The sequence below is a fragment of the Colletes latitarsis genome, chromosome 14 (assembly GCF_051014445.1).
Source record: "Colletes latitarsis isolate SP2378_abdomen chromosome 14, iyColLati1, whole genome shotgun sequence".
Lineage (NCBI taxonomy): Eukaryota > Metazoa > Arthropoda > Insecta > Hymenoptera > Colletidae > Colletes > Colletes latitarsis.
Window position 1 is genome coordinate 29670108 of NC_135147.1, and position 25811 is coordinate 29695918.

At 45.0% G+C, this 25811-nt stretch overlaps 1 protein-coding gene and 1 long non-coding RNA gene across 6 annotated transcripts in view; one reads left to right on the forward strand and one right to left on the reverse strand.

The window, feature by feature from the left end:
* Window positions 1-25811, reverse strand: part of Atpalpha (sodium/potassium-transporting ATPase subunit alpha) — an 80422-nt gene that overhangs the window by 53224 nt on the left and 1387 nt on the right. The gene's annotated exons all lie outside the window — the stretch shown is intronic.
* Window positions 669-24732, forward strand: LOC143349721 (uncharacterized). Its single transcript, XR_013080974.1, has 2 exons — window positions 669-1190; window positions 22639-24732. It is a non-coding gene; the product is annotated as an uncharacterized LOC143349721 (long non-coding RNA).

Below are 25811 nucleotides of genomic sequence, written 5' to 3' on the forward strand. Positions count from 1 at the left end.
CGTTTTCATATAATAGGTACGGGCTCGACTATCCGAGCAGTGTGATTAATTTCTAATGAATTATCGTAAAATCGTTTTCGTTGGCTAAATAGAATAGACAGGATTAACACGATGGATCAGTTAGGTAGACTAAATAGATCAGATAGGTTATATAAAATAGAATATACTAGATAGTCAGGTTGCATGGGTTAGATACAATAGGTAGATTAGATAAGTCGTATAAAATAAATGGGATAGACGAAATAAATAGGCTAGACGAGTTAGATAGGTTGTATCAAATAAATAAGATTGATAAGCTGGGGGGGTTAGGTAGAATAGATTGGTTAGAGAAGATAGACAGGATAAATTAGATGGTCAGACTGGATACATATGTAGGATAAATAGAATAGACAGGTTAAACAAGTTAGGTAGAACATATAGGTTAAGTAGGATAGATAGGGTGGACTAAATTCCATCTAGGATTGATCCTAACTTTATCATAACTAAAAGAAATATGCTGACAAAGACCAACTAAAATTAAAGTCAATACAGAGCCCAACCCAACTCCCAATTTTTCCAGGTCTGGTATTCCTAACCTAAACCAGGTCCCAAAACTCCGCGTCGGTCCTCGTTGGAAGTTCCCGACGCAGCGGCGTTTCGCGCCAATTCCTATCGCCAAAGATGGCGTCACGTTCGATTGCATCGCCGGATGTGTTTGTAAACAGAACCTTCGCACGCCACGAGGACGAAGAAGAGACGAGAGGCAGCCTCGTGGCTGCTCGTGTACGCGTCTAAAAGTATCGACGCGTGCGAGAGCGCCGCGGGCGGTTCTCTCCACATGAATGACGCCTCTACCGGTTCTTTCTGGTTCGAGCAGCCATTCTCCGAATCGTCGACGCCAGGGTCCGTACCGGTTTTAACCGGTAAAAGTACGACACCAGTGTCGGCTGGCTCGATTAGCTCTTAGCAATTATTGAATACCCAGTCGCCCGACGATAAGGTTCTCGCTTTTATTCTCGATTCCTCGATCGGGAATCGATCCCGCGGTTACTCGCGCCGTAAACTATAAAATTCGTATTCGGTTAGTGGAGTTGAATGTGAACTCTGGTGGATACAGTGTGTGGACGAACTGGAAGCATGGACGCGCGTACGAGTTCTGGATCGCTCGCTCGAGAAGAACATGGCGTCAAGCGACGGCCGTTCGTTTGCTGGTGAGACAGGCGACTTTCGCTAGGTTTTCGATACGATTCTGTCCGAATGCCCCAATAGTATCTTTCGACACCCTGTATATACAAAGCCGGTCCGAGAACACGTCACAAAGAGTTGGTTGAGAATCTGTCGACATAATTTTCTTGTTAAGACTCCGGCAGCGAGGGCTTTCGCGCTGCATACAAGACCTCACAGGGGACATAATTTGAGAATTTTTAGAGAAATTATCGTTCAACTTTTCCACGTCTTTCGGATGAAATAATTTTACATTTTATCTCTAGTAATACTTTTTCTAGTATAACTTTTCCGAGTATAGAAGCAAAGTTTTTGAAATATCTAGAACGTTTTTAAACTGAAACGCGCATCGTTCACGCTGCAACAGTTTCATCTTAATTAATCGTGTCTCCCAACATATTTCAACGATTTCTACAAGCTACACGCGGCGTTGCGTAACGATCACTCGTGACTGAAACAAATAGATTCGCCATTCTTTTTATTGTTACGCTCTTGAACGATTGCCGAGGAATAATTCCGTCGAAACCGAAAAGGAATAATTGCCCCAGATCGTTGGATCGCCGTCACTGAATTTGAAGATTAAGGGGCCAGTCCTATGGTAATCTCGACCGTATACGAGAAATAACTTGGCCAGCTGGTGCATTACTATTACATCTAGGTTAACGAGATACAGTACATACAGGTGTCGTGTAACGCTAAGAACCCAGCAGATCACGATAAAAAGAAGCTTAAACGGCTCGTAAATACTCGTATATTCCCGTGGAAAATTCAAACTGAACATAATCGTCGTCCTCGCGAGAGGCGAAACGTTTAAAAAAAAGAAAAGAAAATAAAAAGGGCGAAAAAATTTACGGAGATGGAAAGGCGTAAAATCCCCGACGTCGGATACGGAATGGATTTTTATTTAGCGCTTTTTGTCGCGGATTAATTTCACGGTCGGTCGCCAATTGGATTATGCGCGTATTGTGACCGGAACCGGGACTATTTGTCAAATTTTCCCGCGCTCGCGAGCCTGGCGTATCGTTTCGCGAAAACTCATGCATTATTCAGCTACCGCTTCGTTTCGAATTGTTCCACGACCACCGACCGATCGAATAAATAGTTCCGATCCATTAAACCGCGGTTATTAAACTTACGAGTCTTATTTCTTGTCGTATTTTAAGAAATTAACGGTTTCATCGAGAGCAGCGTTTCGCTAATGCAGACTCGATTCTCTGTGACAGTGACGTCGCCGGTATATTTATCTCGGCGAATTATTTCTTTGTTTTCGCCGAGACGACAGGCGATACGCGATACGAGTCTGCGCCTTGGTTTCGTAAACAGGTTTATCTAGACGGCTCAAGTATTTTCAACACTCCAGAGGCACCGACGTCAGATAAGCCGAAAATGATATTTGATACGGTGGTATATCGTTTTCTGCGTGTCATAATTCACATTATTCTGGTCTGGTCTCTGCTGAAGACTTAATACATGTTATAAAAGAATAATAATATAGGAAAAAGTTTACCACGGAATTTTGGACACGGTTTTAAAGAAATCTGCCACCGTGGAACGTACGTTGGGAGTGTTTTGTCAGGTGTGCTAGCGAACGACGCCTACAAAGTTCTGTTTTAACCAACCGCGCGGGAACAATGAACCGTCGCCCCGACGTTTCATCCAGTTCGAACCAGAAAACCGGCGACTGGCGGTCTCAGGCGACGAGATAGCGTCGACCAGTTATTGGATACTCGGCTATCGACAAGGTCTTCTCTCCCTCCTTTGCCTCTTCGTCGTTTCAACGGCGTGTTCTGTCGCGTAACTGCGCGATGACGCGTCCACGACGATCGCAGGTTGATCGACCTTGCCTCGACTTCCTACGATAACCGGCCAAGTATCGCGGAAGACGGTTCTTGGCCGCGCGAAATTGTTCGTTCACGGTTCCCATTTGCTCCCTAGTTGCTACATCGAGAGACCCGCGACACTCTCTGGTACGATTCGACGTTTATGTTCGCGTTCCTTATCGTTATACTATACGCTTTAGCGACTGTTCTTTGATCTAAATTGTTATGGTATAACAGTGTCGTCATCGTCGGGAAGAACTCTGAGCCTGGACAACCTAGGAACATAATTGTTACACGACCTAATAGAAAACTAGGACGTGTCATAAGACATATAACGTACTCTGACCTAAATTGTTAAGGAATCGCAATGTTCAGGGACAGCTAAGTTAGCGTCGCGATCAGGAAGAACTGGACAACGTAGTAACACGATTGGTTGTAGAAATAATAGAAAAGTAGGGCATGTCGTCGAGTAAATAATGCACGGTAGAACTCCATAGATTCGAACAGGTCAAGGGTCAAGACGGTGTGGACAGTAAGAGTCTACAGACTATTCCCTTTACTAAGATTAAAAGTAAAAAATTTTTTAGCGTTTGTATAAAGATGGCTGACAACGGGGCTGGGGGAGAGGGCAGAGCAAAGAGGAAACACTCCGGGATCCAATTCGTCGTTATTTAAATGGGGTCGCGTACGATTGAGCTCGTTTAATAAGTAGACACAACGATGCGCTCGCGGACCTGCTGGTTCACGTGTGCCACACTTACGTCCCCCATTTTCTTTCGCGGTTTTTCCCAGATTCACCGTCCAATTTACTATTATACGTCTCCACAAAAAAACTTTGTATTTCTATATAATTACACTCGTTCGTAGTGCCAATCGAGGATTCGAATAGAACGAATCTCGTTTAAGAACACACCGCGAATTAGAAAATGCGTCGTTTGTTTAACGGTCAGTACGTTCAATCTGCCTCCTCAAAGCGAAACCGGTCCACGTGCTGGAGTTTTGATACCCCGTGAACGCTCGAGGCGGTTTCGAGATTCACGGTAGATTCGACCTTTGTCTAAATTGAGGCGCGGACAGTGTCTGAACAGTTTCGGCTTTTCCACTGCCGCTTAACGCTCGTACCTGGCCGTCTCTTTCCACTTCAGAATACAGCAGCGATAACGAGCAGCCTCTACAATTATCCTGCTCCTCGAATATTTTCCACAACTGGAATTCTGTCTTCTCTGTCGAGTCGCCTGAGCTCTCCTTTCGATTTCTGTTTCGTTTTTAATTGCCAAAATGAGGGACCCTCCCCCGAGGGTGGAAAACACCCTTTTTCTAATATTTCTCAATACTCTATCGGTATCAGTTTCAAAGGCATTTGGTAACCGATTGTTCGGCAGAGATTGCAAGTGTTTAAGGCTCGAGCCACGGAATACGCAAGTCGGTGCATTTAAATTTCATCGGGGGAAGGAATGAATGAATGGGCGCGGCGTACCCTCGATAATCGATCGCGTCTTCTCCGTTTTCCGGGGGCTTCGTTATCGGACCTTCCACCCAGACCGCGAGGTCGAAGTAAGCCTTTCCACCTGGACGTGGATCTCCACAGGAGTCGTCTCTCGATGTTTCCAAAGGCGTATCGGGACGGCCGATTAGGGTCATTGGTTTTCCAAACCAACGGAGCTGTTGCTCGGGGAGCTGCTTCCAGACTGTGATAAAGCTCCGACAGAAACTGCTCGTGCACGGGGACATCGATCGTCCCTGGATGCGTTCGTGTTTTCGCGTAAACTCGGAATTTGCTGGTCCCTGTCTGCGATGAAAGGGACGCTTAATACGCGGGAGAAACCGTATTTCCGGTTTTCGAATCGCGAGAGTTTCAATTGAAAGTCAGCGGAGGCGGAATATCGAGTCTCGCCCGGCGACTTACGGAATCCCATATTCCTGGGTTTTCGCATCGATTCCGGAGTATCGAATCGCGTCGAGCGTAGGTTTAGGTTTTAAATCTCGAACACGGTGGTTCGAACGTTTGTTTAATTCGGAAACTTGAGGTTAAGGGACGAGTGACGATCAAATTATGAATTTTTATTGGCTGGATTTGGTCCCGCCGTGCATCCAAACGTATAGTTATGGCGTAAAAGAACGTTTAGTCCGAGTATTTCGATTGTTGAGAGCGTAACAAAGTTGTAACGGATCGACGTCGACCCAGTCAACGACTTTTCCACTACTGCCTCCCCAGGCGGCTGGCTGTTTGCGCGACGACGCTACTTGAAACGGAAGGTGGAACCGCAATTCCTCCGCGCCCTTTATTACGCGCGGCCGAGTCAAATAATTAAAGCGCTCGCGTTGCAATGAAAGAACGCCGGGAATTCCACCTGACTTTAATTACTCGCGGAGGATATCCACTTTGGGGCAGATACTTTCCTGAATAGTTTTTATTTAATTCCGGCTCTCGCAGCAACGTTTCCCTTTCACGGCGTTGAATACGTTTGGCTACGACCGCACGCGGTGGCGAATTTTCGAAAAATCCTGGCCCAAATATAAAGACACCATGGATTCGGACGAAACTTGGTACAGCGAGGTTTTCGTGGTCGCTGATTGCGAATCTGGGCTCGAAAATGCGAACAAATGTAAAATGGCGGTTTCGAAAGAATCACGGAATAGATCGAGAAAGTAATACATCGTGACTAACAAATGTCATATTCCGATTTAGATGAAACTTGGTACACCAAGGTTTTCGTGATTGCTGATTACGAATCTGGTCTCGAAAATGCGAACGAAAGAAAAATGGTGGATTCGAAAGGATCAACTCGCAATACGGTAAATCCCATCGCTAGCCGCGTGCTCGCGAGGTGTCTGTCACAGGCCTGTTACAGCAGTTACGTGGTTCTGGTCCCACCTCCAACTGTAACGCGCGACGATGTTACGGCACAGTCCGTAAAACCGTGTCGAATACCGAGGGGTGAGTCACCGGGTCCACGCGCGTTTTTCTCTCTTTGGATCGCAGATCACGAGTGCGAAGCGCGAAGTAGGAGTCGAGCGGAGCAGAGGCAGATTGAGCGTAATGTGTCTCTTCCTCCGACGCGGATACAGTCACGGTCACCACACGCACACACTTCGCCCCCAAGCGTCTACGCGCGTCACCGTTCTACGAGTGCAAACGCACCGGGAACTCCAACGAGGAACCTGCCACGGATCAAAAAAGATCCACTCTTTTTTGTCGCTATTTTATAATTCATCCCGAACGCAATCTCGGCGCATTTGCCGACAGCGAAGATCTTCGTATTCGAGCCCAGCGACACTTGTGCGGGTCAATTTGCACAATTGACCGTTTCACTTATCCGGAACGTTAGAAGACGACGTTTGGTTTGGAAAATACGGGATTAGAAGTCAACGTCGAGCTCGTTATTAATTCGAATTGCGTGTCTGATTTTCGAGCCACAATTACGCCCTCGAAGCGGAAGCTTTACCATCGACGCGTTATTAATCACGCGTCAAACGTAAAGGACGCGAAAAGTAATTAATTCCTGAAAATCCACGAGTAATTGAAGCAATAACTGCATCGCGGCGCGGTGTGTGCGGTATTAAAATAAATTACAAAAATAATTCAAGCAAGAAACTCGATATAACGACCATCGTCCAACTTCCCGCTAACAACAGAAAATTCTCAAGAGGCCTTGTTACCTTGTTTCGTTATATGTATTTACTTGTTTTAAGGGAGGGGATACGAAATGATTTAGAGATTACAAACATCTCCACGATACCAGTGGTAACATTTTTTAATATCAAATTAGAAAGAAAATCCCTAAAAGTAATCGATGTCGTCTAGAATCCAAAGAGTTGTTCGAATCGTCTTGAAAAAATCGTGGACGTCAAGACGGAAGTCTCGGAGGCTTCTTTCCAACGGTAAATTGGCCCGTTTCGCGTATTTCCGTACACCTGACCTTAAACGCGTTGGAAACACCGCTTAACGTGCCTTAATGGCGCGTAATAGCGCCAGGTATAATGCCGGACGGTTCTGGCAGTACCACTCTCTCACGTATCGCTATAACGTCGCCTAACGTTTCCACCAACGGTGGTGACATACGCCACGAGCCGCGACAGCGAACGTTCAACCAGTTAACTGGTCGTTTCAGTGTCGAAACTCTACGCCCACCACCTGACGGTTCCAATCTCTGCCTACACGTGACTCTCAGAGTTTCGGACGCGTCAAGGTGCGCGGGGACATTCGTCGACGACCTTTCGAAACTTTCCACGCGAGTTCCAACCACTTCTGTCCACAAGTCGCGGGCTCGTTCAGATCCCAATTAAAACGAATCGACATTATCAAAATTACGTATTCCACGGGTTACGGGGGGGTTCGCTTTTAATAACCCGTTCGTTATTCAATTCCGAGGGTGAATTTTGAGGAAGCTCGAGAGTGAATAATGGATCGCGGATCGTAACACTTTCTCAAAGACGCCTTAGACGGTAATAAATCATCAATCCACTGGGCGGTGGCGCGTTAAAACTAGAGCTTCGTCGATAATTAATTGATTCTGACGCAACTCGAACCGAAGAGGGATCCTCGGGGCTCTAACAATTACGCGAAGGTGTATTCAAATGTTTACGGGGAAAGAACGCTGGCGAAAGAAGAAGAATAGCTCTTTTCGTGAAAGTGTGAAAAAGGAGGAAAATGCTTAAAAAAAAATTTAAACATTTGACGATCTCCGATTGCAAATTCTCTCTGTGAAATTTTAATAAATTCGATTGACCATTATCGAGTTACCGGAGAATTAAAAAACGTCTCGTACTACCCAGACGGAAATGAACCCGGAGTTTTTTCATCCAAAAGAAAAAATAAAAGGAAAACCTCAGCGATTCAGTCCAGGTTCTTTGTCTTCTCCTCTTGGTACGGGGGTGGCTCGCGGTGCGGACAATCGGAAAGTTAACAAACGACGACGAGAAAAGACAATCCGCGAGAAATTGCAGTTCCGCAGATTACGTTCGACTCGACGAGCACTAAATTTCTTTAAACGAAGAAAAAGAGGGCCAGCGATCCGACAAACTCGGAAAAGTAACTAGTCGGGCGGCGGAAACAACAGAACTACCCTGGAAACTCGTTTAAGAACGGGAACACCGTTGAACCAGAGGTGTTTCCTAACTTTCGAAACTGGACCACCCACGGTTAATGTATTTCGTGCGTCGATGAAGATTCATCGACTTCCCGACGAGCAAGCAAACCACGCGAGACTGGCGAAATTTTTGACGAACGTTGTCGATGTCGTGCAATTACAAATGAATTCGATAAAAGGGGTTGTTCGGAACCGATTTACCCCAAGGACCCGGGTTAATGCTGTCATTAATGACAATTACCAATTACGGGGTTGCATCGGAACGCCTAGTTCCAGATTACGTTACAAGTTTAATTAGTAACCGACACATTAACCGGATCGCGTAACGCTGTACTCGTTACTGGACTTTATAATGGCTGGGCAGAACGTGTCTGCTAGACTACGAGTCAGAGTGTAACAATACGATCGTTATGAATTATGGAAAACCTCGGCGGGCATCGAGAAAACAATGAGCAGTTAACTGAAGTGACTCGTTGAAGAGCACATGATTACTCGAATGATTAATGCGTTCGTCGACTAAACTCACTGCGGATACGCCGAGTGATAATCATAAATTATAACTTTCGTCGGTGGCGATTTTTATCTCAAAGCGTAATATAAACCTTAACACGAGGAACTGTCCAGAGAACGTACTCGGAACGTTTTTACTTCGAAATACAATATCCTTCGAGGAGATGGAAATCTCGTTCCACGATTCTATCGAGGGGACCATGTGTCCCCATAGAATTCAACTTCCCCAAGAAATCGAACAGCGCGTTCTACTTACGGTTCAATCCAGACAAGCCACCAGTCTCCACCGAAACCAATCGGAAACACTATTCTACGAGTCGATGAAATAACACCCCGTAAAACGTGAAATACGGTTCCCCAAAATTCTGGCAACATTGTGTCGTTTCGGTTTGATAAACCAAGTATCTTGCTCGTTTATCATTCCTTTCCCTCGGGACAGCTTAGCTCCTTAATTATCCAGCACTCTAAGAAGCTCCCTTAACCGGCTCTAATTAAAGCAGAACAACGCTCTCGGTAAATTCTCGCGATTAATTCTCGTACGGCGCGACGCGTAAAAATGCTTGGTCCCATTTTGCTGGACGCTATAGACTTCAACTGCCACGTAGCGTCGATCGTGTCTTCCGAAACAAAATCAGGAGGTCCCCGAACGCTGTAGGAATGTTGTTCCTACCCAGTATATGTCTTTGCTCCGCCCATTGCTCCGCCCTTGTCCCGAGAGGCGTGGCCTACGGCGGCCACCGGCTTCTGACACGCCTGTAGCTCTCGCGAAGCAGAGATCAGGGAAAATGGGACGCTTTGTGCGGTTTGCTAGCCGCTATTCTGCCACTTTGTGACAGTCGTGAAATTGAACATTCGCGAAAAACGGCTGTTTCGGCTACGTCACGGACGGAGCAACCAAACGACGCTGTTAAACGCGAAATGAGAATTGCGCTGTCCATTGTTTAAGCCACGGTGCCTGTGACTCCGCAATACCGGTGACACAACTGGCCGTAAATATTTAATGTCCGAGTTTACAACGTCACGAATTTTCCTCTTTTATTCAAAAAATTTCGCAGATCTTGAGAAATACATTAACTACGGTAATTGACTTTTTTCGTAATATAAAAATAATTTATTACACACTTTCTAACGTGCATAGTGTCGTTGAACCTTTTGTCGGGGACATTTTCTTTTAACGAGACTTTACCCAGGACAAAAAAGTCTAGGATTTCCTTTTGAAAAAATAAGAAAAGAGACCTGAGAGTTACATGTCTAGCCCGGAATAACCCTTGAGCCATGAAAAACGAATAAAGCTTCCACCGCAGCATTTTTATACGCGGGTATACGGTCCTAAACCTAAGCGTCTAAGCATCACGTTACCATCTGAAAATAAAGCTATCGTCGTAGATGTTCGTAAAGATTCCATCGGGAACGAAACGAAAGACTGTGAGAAACTATCGAAGGGTGGCCAGGAATCTCTGCAAATTCAGGACCTTTGACCCTCGAAATCTTCGACCACGCACTCCCTTCGACCTTTTATTCAAATCTACACCGTTTCGGAGGATAGCAGGCGTTGCCCTCTCGCGAGATTGAGCCGACACGCTAATTTATAGCTTTCTTTACGGTCCGCACGATCCTGCTGGAATATTGCTGGACTCGTAGCAACGCGAGCAACGGCGATTTGTTCCGAGGGAAATCGAACGCGAACGAGCCACGTAAATTACCAGGAAAGAATAAAATCGGGGATTTATGTTTCCTAGAATCGAACCTGACTTGTAATCAATAATCAACGTACACGACGATCGCCAGCTTGAACAAGTTCCTAGTCGAGCAATAAGCGCGAACAATTCGTTCTTTAATCTATACGGATCGAAAGCACTCACGGTAACTGGATCGTCGTCTCGAACTCGGTTAATTCGAATCTGGAAAGCTAGTGACTGTGTTACATAATGTAATGTATATTTCTGTCGAAGGTGGTGTCGTTACTTTTTGAAACGTTGACTTTGTGGCGGTTGACTCGATAGGGAGACTCTTTGACTTTATAGTTTCAAATCAACGCTTCGCCTGAAACCGATACGCTCTAGCGAGGTCGAATTACTTCTCGTATCGTGCCTCGAACGGGATAAAATCGTCAACGTCCCTGTAAAAGTCTCGAAAAGTGTCACGTTAAATTAAAAGCGCTACGGAGTTTTTTTATTTCGATCCGCTTGATCCGTCGTGTAATATAAAAAGAAAATTGTAAAGGAACGATGCAAAAAATATCTGATTAAACTGCATTAAAAGTAGTCTATTCGATCCGGACGACCCATCTTCCGGAAAAGGAAAGTACAGAAAAAAGGAAAACGACTATTTTCTGCCCGAAGTGGCCCAGACTGCCCCCTCCATCGCGTCTAATATCTTAATTCGAGGCGACGGAGGGCGGAACGTGGTCAAAATTCGCTCGAATTCGGGTCACCGATCGAACAGACCAATTTATTCGAATAATCGCAGCCGCGGCTCTTTCTTGGCCCCCCGCCCCTATACCCCTTCGATCGAGTCGTTAATAGCGACGATCGTCCGGGAATATCGATACCGCGGCGAGAATAAACTGGTCGTCGTCGTCTTGAACTCCCGAACGATTTACCCATCGCGCCCCTCCGTCTCCCACCCTTGCATCCCACTAGCTTTCAGCGACACAGCGACGTTAAGCCGCGCAATTGCGCGACGAACGGCTCGGCGAGGGTTAGAAAGACAGAAGAAAGGCACGGCGGAGGGAGGAGGGGAGGAGGGGGCGCGGGGAGACGGGAAAAGAAAGAATAGCAGATGGAACGGTGACGAGGTTCGTGCTTTGTCGGTCACAGGGACTCTCCAAGTCGTTTCGACCTTCTTTCCGCGGCTCGGTGCAACGGCCAGCGGACACGAAACCGCGTAGATGGCGCTCGCGCTAATCAGCCTGCGCCCCGTCCCCTACCCCCTGTCTGACGGAGAAAGACGGAAAGAATGACGACAGAGAATCGGAATACGCGCGAGAAAGAGAGCGGACGGGGCGAGAAAAGGAGAGGCAGAGTCGAAGGGAAAGAAAGGAACGACCGAGAGCGAGGTTCGCTGAAGAGGCATCGGAAAACGGGTTGGAGGCGGGCCGGGGGTGGTGGGTGGGGTGTGGGGGGTGGGAGGGGAGGCATGCCTCCGCGGGGGGAGTTGTATCGACCGCGCCGCACTGCGGGGCTTTATCCCCTCCCGCGCCCCAACCGTTCCACCACCAGCAACTGCTGCCGGAGGAACACATCCGTCCCTCTTTCACCGTTCTCACACCCTACGCCCTCGGAACCTTCCTCGTTCTGTCTCTCTCCGTTACAGACTCGTTTCTCCCTCTCTTATTTCGTTTCTCTTCGCTATGCATTTTCCTGCTTCTTTTCGCACCCCTGCCCCGGGTCTCCCCCAATTAGGGATATTCTTATCTCGATCTATTCCCTCTTATCGCCCCCTTGCACGCCCTACGCTCGTCTCTGCGGTCTCTCTCTTTATCCAATTATACGTATATTCCTCTTAACGTTTGTTCTACCAAATTTTTCCCCCCTGTGCTTTCAGTATCACCTATGGCCCTTTGCACACCCCTCGACCCTCGCGTCGCGAATCCACAAATTAGATAAACGCGTCTGGGAGTCTGTAACCAAGGTTTCGTCCGACTCCTCGTCTTTCGGAATCCGTCGGTCCCACCGACTGGGTGTATCTCTTACGTAACAGCTCGAATTTTTCACATTCGAAGAACAGCACGTTACCATCCCCTGCATTTCGATTGCAATAATTAGATATATCCATCTTCCTTATCGTTCGGCTGGTATCGTCCTAGTCTTTCAAGTTTGTCTCTCAGAATCTTCGAATTAAGTTTAGAGGTTAGGATTCCTAGAGAGTTCCCAAACTTTGCGCAGTATACAGGAAGTATACCAACCTCTAGATCCTGGTTTATTGCTTCCCCTGGTTCACTACGTCGCTTAAACAACGCTAAAGAAGATTGCTACAGCATCTAAAAAGATTCGAGACGCTGGAATCTTCAAGAGACCACCAACCCTGTTTTTCGAATATTTTTTTTCTCATCCCCTGTGTTTTCTGTCTCCAGCAATTAGGTGTCTCCATCTCCCTCGTCGTCAAACTGGAATATTTATCGTACAAAGTCTTTCTATTTGCGTTCGATCGTCCGCTGGAGTCTTTGAGTATCTTTCAGCTCTCTTCTTTGTATTCTGTGCTCGCATCCCTCGTGTTTCATTCCCACGGTCTATTAGTATCCTCGACTAACATTCCCCCGTGTTTCCGTATCCATCACTCTTCCCTCTCGAGTTTCTGCCCTACCAAGTCTTCTTGTCTGTCAGAATCTTCGACCAACCACAAACTTACATACACTAGATCTATCCATTAGGTTAAGGTTGTACCATTGTATGTCTTTAAGGAACATTATCGTCTCTAGCCAATAGCTCCCACAGCCTCGTTCGAATTTTCATCCTGCCACGTCTTTCTGTTTGCCTTTTGCGGTTCCTTGGACTATCCTTCAACTATCCTCCAATCCTGTTTGTGTTTTAGAATCACCGAACATCCTCCAACATCAATCTTTCCACATCCTCTTCCTACTTCCGTTTAGATCTTCCAGCGACTCTAGAAACCGTTACATAGATCGATGTAAAAATGTAAAAATGTCCGGCACGTCTCCCCGTTTCTCTTCCATGGTCTCTTCAGAACTTGGACGATCCTCTGAGACCCTGGTCTCCGATACCGAGTGGCCATTAACCCAGCTTTCCGTGGACCGGGTCTCGAGAATGGGATTTGAGGGAAAAAGGATTTTTCGCGCCCTCGATTCCGATTTCCGTGCACGCGGAGGCCATGTAATTCGACTCGCCAGGCGGAGCTGATGCCACACGCCCCCGTAGATGGCTGGCTGCATCGGGAATTCGTTGACAAGCGAGGCTTGTTACGTCGAGGGCTGTTCTCGCGTGGAGAGGGCACTCGATTAGTCGGAAAATGAAAATCGAACGGGGAAACACGCAGCGTGCACCGTCGATGATAAACTCGTCCGAGGGGGATCCCGGGACGCGTCGAGGCACCGCTTTGAACGCGACTGCCGGTGGGTTCTCTTCGATTCAACGAATCGCCCAAGATTTCGAGCGGAAGTCGAGGTGTCTGCGAGGCTTCGAGGACTTTCGGCGATTGGATCATTTTTTCAAACGCAAAGATGGTCTCTTTCGAGTATCCCAAGATCAATTTAGGACTGATGATTTATTTATAAAGCGTATGGTTTTAATGACGATAATAGTAGAGGGGTGGAAACGATACGCAAAAATATACGTTCGAAGCGAAGTAACGTTTGGAATCCGACTTGGAGAAATAATTCTCGAATAACGAAATCACGGTGACCGTAGCTACTTGACAATGTTCAAGCACGCTCGATCGTAACCCAGTAACGCGGCTCGAAATCACGAGCAACGTGCTCGCTAAAAAATGCATGAGATCGTCAGAGCGCCGGGGAAAGGAGCAAGGAAACGCGAATTTGCACGCGACATTTTTTTGTTCGAGAAATCCGCCCTTTAAATTGCAGAGCGGACGGGCATACACTGCCGGCCAAAAGTTTCGAATCTATTCAGGATCTTCAATTTACCGAACGATAAACAAACTCGAGCGTCGTTGAAATATTCAAATTATTTTACAGAGAAATAAAAATCTACTTTATAAGTAAGCCTGCAACTGGGATTAAACTGATTAAACGTCGATGAAAAATATTCGTCAAAAAAAGTAGCACGTTTATTTTACCAAAATTGAAAACAGCCGATGGACTCGTCACAGAGATGGTTGTAATATACCGAGTGACCATTTTTAGAATTAGGTGTAAAAATATTTGACGTGTTTTCTTGGTTATTTTGAAACTGTTCCCTTTAATTCCAGCAGTGATTTGAAACTTTTGGGCGGTAGTGTAAGGAATGGTGGCCCTCTCGTGCATCGACATCGATGAAACGCGGTATCGATTACCGACAGTTATGCGACCGGGGGTGAACGCGAGACTGGAAAACAAGAATAAGGCGAGAGAACGAACGAAAGAAAAAGGAATTCGGTACATCCCCCACCGAGGGAATAGCTGCGCCGAATTAAACGACAAATTTACGGGCAAAATATATCGCCACCGGTCGGCGAACACAACGGAACAGCTGATCCATTTAACCAGAGCCCGTGCACGCGCGAAAGGGACGAAAGAGACAAAATTGATTTGAAATTTCGAAAAAGAAAAATATATTTACCTTGGTCGGGGTACCATTTGTAAAAAATATTTACCCTTTGCATTTAAAATGGCTACGAACGCGAACGACCTTTATTTTCACGAGAACGTTCAACGGCGAAATGATAACAAATTTTTCCCCGCCGACAGCTAGCGCAGCTGTTTCGACCGATCCCAGGGTTAACCATGACGAATGGCCGGAAATGTTTCCCGAATAATGAAAAGAGAAGAAAAAAAATGGTCGAGAAAATTTACGGAGAGAGCTGCTTAATATTTGTGTCACGACGGCGCGGGTTTTAAGGGTGGCAAGACGGTGTCCATCGATTCCGGTCCAGCCTCGTTTCGCCCTTGCAGGACCTCGACCCTTTGACACTAAAACACCTCCGTTTCGCTGATTAATTCATCTGATACCGCGATGCATATGCTGCTGGTTGGACCGTTGCCAGATGCACCCCTTTAAGCACGACTCCGACCGCGTCTCGTTAAGGGTGTATTCTCGTTCGAAACGTCATTTTTTCGATTTCTTAATAGCAAGAAGAAACACGTAACGTTTTCAAAATTATCGCTGACTCGGTATTCGAACGAAAATGTGTTGGAAAATAAAGAAAATAAATAAATAGCAAACCCTAAATCTTCTCCCCGATTCGTTCTATCGCAAATCATTTTGCCATAAATTCTCAGGTCGGTAACGTACGTACCGATTTGTTTGGGGCAACAGATAGGATTCTAAAACGTTTCCAGCTGCGCCGAGAGACTGGAAAACCGTTAAAAAATTCACGGCGTTTCCGGTCCGGTGCTTCACGGACCGCCGTCGAGGCGCCATTTAAAACGAACACCCCCATTTGTCGTATCGTCTTCTCGAATCAGTTCCCCGCGAGACTGTCAAAGTGATTTTAATTAAAATTTAGCCCAGCGGGCGTGTGCCGACCGGTGGCAATTACTCGAAATAATTGAACGTTCGACGCGCCAGAGGGGGGTAAGGGGGGTTAGAGGGTTGGGAACAAAAGAGAAAAGCAAAGAGATCCGGAAAACTAACGCAAATAGACACGCCAATGTCCACCGTATTGAACGTCGAAAACAAGGGCGGAGGAGGCGAAGGCATAATTGGAGAACGCTTGGTAGCCAATCCAACGGTGACCCTCGAGTTACATTATACGCCAATGACTCTGCAATTTCTTTTTTTTTCAATAAGTTACGTAACAGTGTTACTCGATCTCTGTTTACGAGTTGTGTACGATCCTTGGATGCGTAAGCATTCGAATAATTAAAAAATCGACGCTCGGTAGATTTTCCTCGTCGTCGTTACGTGCATATGCATGAGACTGAATGCGAAGAACTGATTTTCCCTGGCTGCATCAGAGTCGGTGATTTTATTCGAATCTACAAACAATCGAGACAGACGCTATTTAATAAAAAATTCCGAAAAATTTTAAAACCATCGCACCAAAGGAACTTACAAAGGATTTACATTCGTAACAAACTATCGGATACTATCAAGTTCGTCCAACGGTTCGCAAACACCGAGCAATTTGTAACCGGTTGCGGTAAAGCTTGTCTAGGAAGCGACCAACGCGTTCTCCAATGAAATTCCACGCAACTTGGGCGAGTATGTGTAACTCGTCGTCTAACTCGTTACTTTTACCTTCTCCTTGAAAATAAATTAATAAACAAAAGACAGGAGACGGTCTTATCCGTCTCGTTGGGCGCTTTCTCGTCCCCCTTAAAAATTCAAGCTGGTCGAAATCGGAAGTCTTTTGTCTCGGAACGGACCTTTTAAAGGTGACAGATGCATTCTTCGCTCGGCTCGCGAAAGCGCATTAATGAAAAACGACGTCAGAAACGGAAAGCAAAACAGTCGTATTAATTTTTAACCGCGCGGTACACTTTTTCCGTTTCGCGCAAGAACGTCTCGGTGGAAATCTCTGTCTCTGGGTTTTTAATAACGTCGAACGAACCTTTTCCTCGTTCCGTAACAATTTATACGCGGAAATGAATTTTTAACGACGACAGAACATCAACGCTTAACGATGTAACGTTGTGCTTTTCTTCGATCCGCAGATTCTCGTTAAATGATTATACACTTCATTTCGAAAAAGTATACTCGACAGATTTGGCACCTTTTAAGATAGTCGAGGAAATATTTCTTGGACACGGCTGGCGATCTTAACGTCGTTTATCGAGTATGTGTATTCGTTTGGCATTATTCGAAGAAAGACGTGCCGTTGAAAATATTGTAACCGAAACACCGGATCGCGTAGTTAAAGTCTGGCAAGCGAGCCTCCACTTTAAAAACTTTGATTTCCATCCAGCTGGTCGCGTTTCCTTCGCCCGGCTCGCGACTCGACTTTAATAACTTCGTCGATGTTATCAAGGGGTAAGCAAAGGGAAAACAAATTACAAACGGCGAATTCCACTTCCGATCTAACTATATTCCAAGTTTTTTTAACAAGCCGTAGCCTCCGGCGAACGGGAACCGGTAAGAAAATCTATAACACGATTTTCTTAGCTGTTAATAAGAAATAAAGAAACTCTAGAATTTCTACAGTTCGAAAACGTGAATCATTTGGCATTTAAAATCCAATTTCATCCAAAGGGGGTACGAACATTGGAACGCAAAGCATTCGAACGTGTATAGAGGCATAGCAACTTGTTGCTGTTTTCAATCAAGGATTAATTTTCATCTGCATGCTTAATTTCAAACGCTTCTTTATTGCTTTTTCTGCCTGGAACGATGAAACATTGCGGACATTTTTTCCTGATACGAAGAGAACAAACCGAATGTATATTGGATTCCAAAATAAATAGCTTCGATATATCCCTGGACACATATTAATTATCGTTGCAAATATCCAAGTTCCGTTTGTAGATTGGTCGAATAACAATATTCCAACGTCTCGAAATAATTACGCGTTACGACGATCCCAACGATTAGTTTCAATTAGTGCGCCGCGTTAATCCCAACCGTAAAAGAATCTTGGAATTTTAAAGCGCGTTCGAGTCCAATTAAATTAGCCGTACCGACTGCTGGTGCAAATCGATTCAGCGTGTAGAATGCGTACGCACAGTAAACAAGCACGGTGCGAAATAATATGGCTTCTCGCGTTCTCCGTTGTAACACTGGACGACGACGTATCGAAAGAAAAATTTCTTCCGAAACGGTACGGTGGTCCTTCGCTCGAAGAAAGACCATCGTTCTTTTTTAAGTAAAAATATACGTATTGCGAGACACGAAGCGTTCTACGACTAAAAAACTGTGGGAAACGCTGTTGCAGAATATTCCAGAAAGTTGCGCGAGGATTAAATTACTGGTCCACGTCTAATTAATTCGCGACGCAACGTGCCATCGTGGCCGTTATTATCGTTATTAGAACTTGCACGATCGTGTCGCGTTATCAGATATCGCGGGAGCAAATTATGGTTAGCTATTATGTTGTTTTTAGTTTTTACATCGCACACCCGATCTCTTCCGCTTATGTGAAATCCGAGTACAGAGTGTCGAGAACGTTATTCGAGCACTGTTTTACTTGGAAAACAATTTTCATGTGAAAATTACTACACAATTTTATTTCTCTTTATTACTCGTACTCTTACGTGTATGGACCGATGAAAACGAACGTAATTAAACGGTAGAAATTGTTCTTGATTATGCGCATGATTTTGCCGCCCACGGATGACAGAATTACGGCGTAACGGACACGGCTAATATCGTCTATTTATTTATTTATTATCCGCCGCGCCATTGTGTTTCTCCGCTGACGTCAAAAGAACAATACGCGTCGTTATATTCCTGGTATCCCACGAACAATAAAATCATCCTGGATGTTGCTACGATCCTTTTTCCAGCGGGGCTCCAATCACGACGTATTGTACCGAAATTTCCAAGAGAAACAGTGCGCCACGCGTAAATATCTAGCATGAAACGAAAATCTGATACGAACGGTTGAATTTATACGCAAGGGCTATTCCAAGAACGGACAAATATCATCGAGAACGAATTATAATGAAATCATAATAGTAATTAATAATACCGGCGGCATTAAACTGTGAAGTTAATGAGATATTGACGTTGCCGTGAAGCCGCCATATTTGTTCTAGAAACATCGGTAACGGTTCCCGCTCGAAAGCTGAACGCCACCATTGTTATATTTCACGAAAGCGAGATTGCGTGTTTGTTTTCTCAGCTGCTAAAGACCAGTAATGATACTTGAGATGAAGGCGAAGGCGAAGGCGAAAGCGCAGACGAAATTCGACACCAGCAGATATTTATACACAACGGACATCGTTGAGCCTCGAAGCCGCCGTTATCTTTTGCCAACCGTCGTCGTCGACAACCGAAGAAAAGGACAGCGAATGAGAAAAAACGCCTTGTCTCGTGTACGAATCGTCTCCGGCATCCCAACTCGTACAGTTTTTTCAAGTGTCGTCTTTCACGCTTCACCGACTCTAAGGGGGACCCCCCCAGTCGAGAAAGATAAAAATGACTGGTGGTTAGCAACGAGGGCTTCGAAAACCATAAATCGACTTCGAAATAAGAGCACGAGGAGGTGAAAAACCTAGAAAAAAATTCTCATATAATTTATGGACGACCCCTAAACGAAACACGTGTCACGAACACGACGGACGTTAGATTTCTACGATATATCGCATGGAGGAGGGCAGGAACGGTGCCAGGACTATGCAGGTACACGAAAACGGCTCGGTTGTGACAAAGCAAGGAAAACGTGCCCTTTGGTTGCGCAGCTAGAGAGTTTGGCGTGTTTCTATGCGTCGCGACACGCTACGCCGCAACATCAAAGCGTAATTTAGTTCGGGAATGAGCGACCGTGCATACTCTACCGATCGATTACAAATTCATTGTACTCGTACACGGTTCGCGAGTAAATACACTACGCGAATATATGGAAGCGACACAATCGTTTTTACACTTTCTCGATTAACACGTTGCCTGCCAATAATTGATAAATAATCCGAACTTCCGAACTTCCGCAATTTCTGCGTAATTCAAGGAATTGTCAATGCATGTCAATAACGCATATAGAAACCTTTGTGCGGACAGAGCGTGACCCAAGCACTGTCCAGCGTACGCGCTACAATTATATGGGTCAGGTCCACGATATTCTTACGAGCCATAATGATATTGGTTATTTGAAATTTTGTATCTAAATAAAAATGTTGCCCATCTCCGGACGAAGGGAATCACGTGGCACTCGAGGATGACGTGTGCGTGCCCGTCAAAGCAGCAGCAACCTGCACAGACGAGGGGGCTCGTGCATAATTAGGAACCAAGGGTAGCAAGCATGGTTGGCCACGAGCAGCGCCGTGTTTGCGCACACCCGTGTACACAAGCACGTGAACGCACCAGCGGCCAACGCGCGCGTTCACAGAACCGCTTGACATTCTTTGCCCGGTGTTTTTGTTTCGACTTTTTATTCAGTGTTTTTTTCTTTTTTTTTTTTGCTTCGGATTCGTTTGTTTCGTTCTGCGTTTATCTGTCGTTCAAACATCAAACGACACGTTCGAACCCCTAACATTTAGAATTTATTTACAAATCTATGTTTCAATAGTATAATCGCAACGATTTTTAAAAGGTCAGAGAAGCAACGATCACGCGTTTGAGAGTGGTTTCCGTATAACAGAATTTTTTCACAGCTTTCCGTCTCTGTTCTTTTCAATTCGTTTATTTGTTTTGGGTCGGATTTTATTCGCGCACGCGATGTTATTCCAAGCTTGGATCATCCGCGACGTTGTATGTTTTTCAGCTTTTCACGCGTGGATCGAACGAACGTTATTCTCCAAAGTATACGTTCGATGTTGCAACGTTAGGTTTGCATACGGTGTAAATAAAAATACACTACGGATTAGCGTAACGGAACAACGTACGTACACGATATTTTCTCTGTACAAAAGCTTTGATTTAACACGTTTCTTTTTCCCCTATCTCCTCGGAAAAAAGTTCTCATCTTTCGCTCCGATTATTTTTCATTTCGCCGTCGCCTTTCGCTTTTCATTTGCATCTACGTTGTAATTTGAACGGGATTTGATCCACGGTGAGTGATGAAGCTTCCGAGTGCCAATGGCAAGAGAACATTTTTCCATAAGCATATTGTTACAATTCTGATGTATATTTTATTCACAATTTCGTGAAATATTTAAAAACTCGTATTGCTACTTCGTTGATCCAAACATAAACGACGGAAAATAGTTCGCAGAGACTTCTTCCATCAAGAATCTCTTCCGACTCGAGTACCTCTATCACAGAGACGATCTCTTGCAATAAGACACTTCCAGCGAGTACGTACTTATCGTAAAACCTCGCACGAGTAACGAAGATCATTAAAAAGAGAGAACCAATGTGATTCGCGTCGCCGGAAATAAGAAAATTCGCTCGGTATCTAAGAAACGATCAGCAAGAAATGGTCGCCATTCAGAGTTGATTTGCATTTCACTCGAAGCAAAAACAAGGAAAAATTTACGTAAACCAAACGTACGACAATCCTCGCGTTTATCCGAATAACTATAAGAGAAGGTGAAGAAAAATTTGGTGAATAGACATACCCTCGAAATCCTACCCACTTTCGAGAAAAAAATTCAGTACGGTCGGAACTTTAAACGTTAATAACTTTTTAACGAAGCCTCGATCAACAAATTGATATTCTTGATTTTCGTCTTATTTTGGCCTCTAGAATCCCCCATTAAAATTTTTCCCAGAGATGGCCGAACAACCTGTATAATGTGTAGGAATGTTTCTCTCTAGCATCCGACCCGCAGAATCCTCCAAACGTAACAACGGTATTTTTTGCTCGTCGAGCTTCTTCCCTCGACTCGTGGGCGGAAGTGACCAGAATCCTCGAGACTCAGCAGTTTCACGGTCCTGTATTAGCGAGACATTATAATCGCCACGACAAAATTTATGACGCGGGGCGACTACTGCTTTTACCCTGACGGCGACGGAATTATTCATAAAATATAAAGGTATTCGGAGATGAGTCCGCTAAATTTATCCAAGCATTCCTGTCGCTGTTAATTCCATCCGTTGTTGACCTTTCGCGCCAGAACGAAATTCGGCTTTCCCCTTAACCTTTCCACCGCCGAATCGAGACAGGGCTGGGCCGACCACGCAATTGCAAAAGTATTTAAAATGAAAAATTACCATTTATAATAAAATACGCGTTCGTGAAACGTTCGATTCCCCGGGTGCCCTTGGAATTTTTCGAAATCAAGACAGAGACGAGCATCGGTGCACCGGAGGTCATCGGGAATTTTCGAGGGGCTCTTAATTAAAGTTAAACCCATTAACATGAGCTAGCGTACGTGTGCACACAATCACGTGTCGGCGTTACGTAATTTCATCGGTGGATAAGCCGTTATCTCTGGACGCGGTATCGAGCCGGAATGTATCCGCGCTGGCACACGGACAATGGCGAGCGCCAGCGGGCACTATGGTGGTCCGCAAGTGAGAAAATATGCGTGTCGGCAAGTGGAAATAAAAATCTTGGCCATTCAGACTCCTCCAGCCGTGTCTCGTTTCCTACAAATTATGTAGGCGTCGAATAGGCAATCGTGGCGCCGTTTTTGCATACAAGAATGCAAACTTACCCTCTTTGCCTGCTTGACGCTAAGTATAGCTGCTCGAGGAAGACTAAAATCCTCTTACTGTTCGATAAATCATTATTTAGGAACGATATTTTAAGGAGCCTTGCTCGAAAATACAGAACAGGGAAAGGTACATTTCCTAACCTCTTTTGTGCCGAGTAATAACTGAAAAGTATTGACGTTTCGATTTTTCTGTTTCCCGATACAGGTGCCATTTTGCAACCCCGAACGGCTGACCGAGCGCGAGCGCGCGAACACGTCGAGACACGGACGGAAAAAAACGGACCACGGCTGCCATTTAAATAATCAAGAGGCAACGCACGGACGACGACGACGACGACGAATTAGACGCTAAAGAAGTTTAAAAGGGCCAATATACAGGGCGGACTCCTTCTCAGGAATTATGGTCCCTAGGCCGCGTGGGCTGACCCCTCCGGTGTTCTCGTCGTCTCGCGGAAGTCCGCCATTAAAACACAGCTGGATCGAGCCAGATCTCGCGAGACGAATCTAGCCACTTCACTGTCACGGATTTGACCTCAGATCTTGGATATCCTAGAGGCGCGCAGGCCACGCAGGGATTCGACATCCAATAAAACGAGCCACGCTCCTGCGGGATCTGCTTACAACGGAAACTTCCGCTACCCTGTCTTCCTCGCTCTCTCGCGAAATAACGGATCTCGTGACACGAATTCTGGAAGGCGTGGCAGCTGTGCAAATCCACTGGTAAAATAACCTTCGCATGATTCACCACCACCCCCTTTCTTTCGGGGCTATCGCCACAGCTACGATTCGTCAATATCGCGCCATCTCTCGATCGATACGCCACGCGAAACTCCCGCCAAAAAATGGCTATCCACGACACCGTAACGTTTCGACCAGTCAGGTTGGAAGAATCTAACGAAGATGGGAAACCTGGCGCAAGATGTGCGCTGAGAATACAGGAACGAAGATGGGAAAATTCTCAAGTAACGAATCAAAGATAAACCGTTGGAAGGTTACACGAAACACACCGTATTTGAACGCGTCCATTTCTAACCGTTATCATAGGTCGATATCGCGCCATCTATCGGTCGATGCGACACGCGAACGTCCCGCCAAAATATGTGCATGTTTACACCAAAATTTCCATGGCAGTATCGTTACAAATCAATACCATGCTAGCAAACATCACATCGCTAAATCACATCGCTAAATAAGTTGGTTATTATGAATTTAAATTATTTCATCGCTTTATACTTATTTTCTTGAGAGGATAGTTTAACGTAAATACGCTGTCGCGAAGCTAAAAGTTACCGAGCCAGTAGTTACGAGACAGGCAGACATTGCATATTGTTGTAATATACGTAAACGTTGTTTAGCCATGCGACGACAAAAAGAATTGAAATTAAACCATGCGGAGAATGTCGAGACAGTTCCATTGAAATCTCATTCTCGTATGACGGAAAGCTCCACGTTCATCGTCTGTATCGTTGAAGGAAACACCCTGGAAAATCACGTGCACGCGTTGTACGTGGAAATTTATATTTTATCTGGGTACGGGAGCGTCTCTTTGCAATTTCCACGATGCCCTGAACCCGGGATGATATCGAGGTCGATCAGGCTTCCGTCTATTTCTCGAGTTGTCGACAGGACGAAAATAGATTTTTGTTACGTACGCGATACCCCTCGGATCGGAAAGTAAACCTGGTCAAAACAATCACTGTTGACAAGGTTGACGTCTAATCGACGATCGAACTAAAACCATCGCTAAGATAACCTACGACTGGACTATGGACTGTTCGAAAGCAATCTCAATTGTCAAATTCTGTATACGCGTATTTAAGGAAAATACTGACAATGATAACGCGATAATGACGTACGTGTACATACTATTGTGGAAATCGTTACGAGAGGATTTCACCACGACGACGATGCCAAACCAAGCAGAAGAGGAATTGGACGAGGAAATACAGTGGTACAGACTGGAAGCGTGTGCACGGCCCCCTGACACACATCGACTCGTTAAAATAACGACATAATGGCTAATTTAGCGATAATAAGCGCGAACCGTATCGTTCGAATTAGCGTCGAAGGTGAGACGAAACTGACAAGGAGAGACGCCCGAGGAGCGAGAAAAAAAGAGACGAGAGAAACGTTAGATCAACGTGTCTGACTTACCGCATTACACTCCTATCGACCAACTATCGCCACCATACGGTCATTCTACGAACCATTTTACCTCTCGACAGGGCCGTAATGAGACGATTCCTTTAAAATTTTATATACGATAAATATGCTGGAAAAAATCGACGATACTCAAATACTTTGTTGTACAATTTTAGTAGTTCTTCGATATCACTTTCATAGTTGGACAGAACGGTTGTAAGATGTATTCTTTGCAACGTTTATCTTTTATAGCAATTTTGTAACATTTGAATACCAGAGTACCACAGACTTTTGAATCTAATATCAAGGAAAATTCTTCGTTATTACCGAATGTAACTAATGAAATGAAACTCGTGATAAAAGAGAAATATTATAATTGAGAATTTCTATTGATACTTCTACTAGACTGTGCAATTGCAACTGCATGCAATCTCGGCCATCGATACGGAAAATAGACATTGTAGAAGTCAACAACCTTGGACAAAAACATTCACGATGGTCAAGGAAGTGATTGTCAGAAGCACACATATTTCAATGAGCGGGACGATCTCAATCGCGTTCTGTGACTGTCGATTTTTCGTCGAGTCACGGAACAAAAGCAGCTTATACAGCTAATCGGCATTGTCGCCGCCGTTTCCGAAGGGGGACCAATTTTCTTTTATTATAGCTTCTATTATGCGGACGATTCGTCCGTGGACCTTTGAAATTTAGGTCGAACCTCGTGATACATAAAAATAAGGCTGCTTTCCGTGTTCGACGCGTGGCAATCTGCCAAGGTAAAAACAAATTCGTCGGAATCTATTCTAAACTAAAAAGTGCCATTATTAAAGAAAAATGTCAAAATTTTTAAACAAATTTTTGATTTTCATGTAATCGTCTGATGTTAATTTCTAACACATTGTAAATATTTTTGATAATTATATTCCTAATCGACGGTAAAAATTGTATTCATTCCTTCTTAAACATACACCTGCATAATACGAATTAAGAAACGAAGAAACATGAAAGCTACATATTTTCACGCATGGCCATCGGTCACAAGCTTTCGATAGAGAGGGATAGGAAAGTAAACTACAGAATTTTCTAGGGGATTTTACTATTTGTCGGTTCACCTTTTCCCGCGGGATGGCGACCGTTACCGACATACCCAGACCTTGACATAGATCTACGTAGTAAAATTTATCAACCAACTTGTCTTGGTCCTCGAAAATAAAACGCAGATTACTGACGATATTT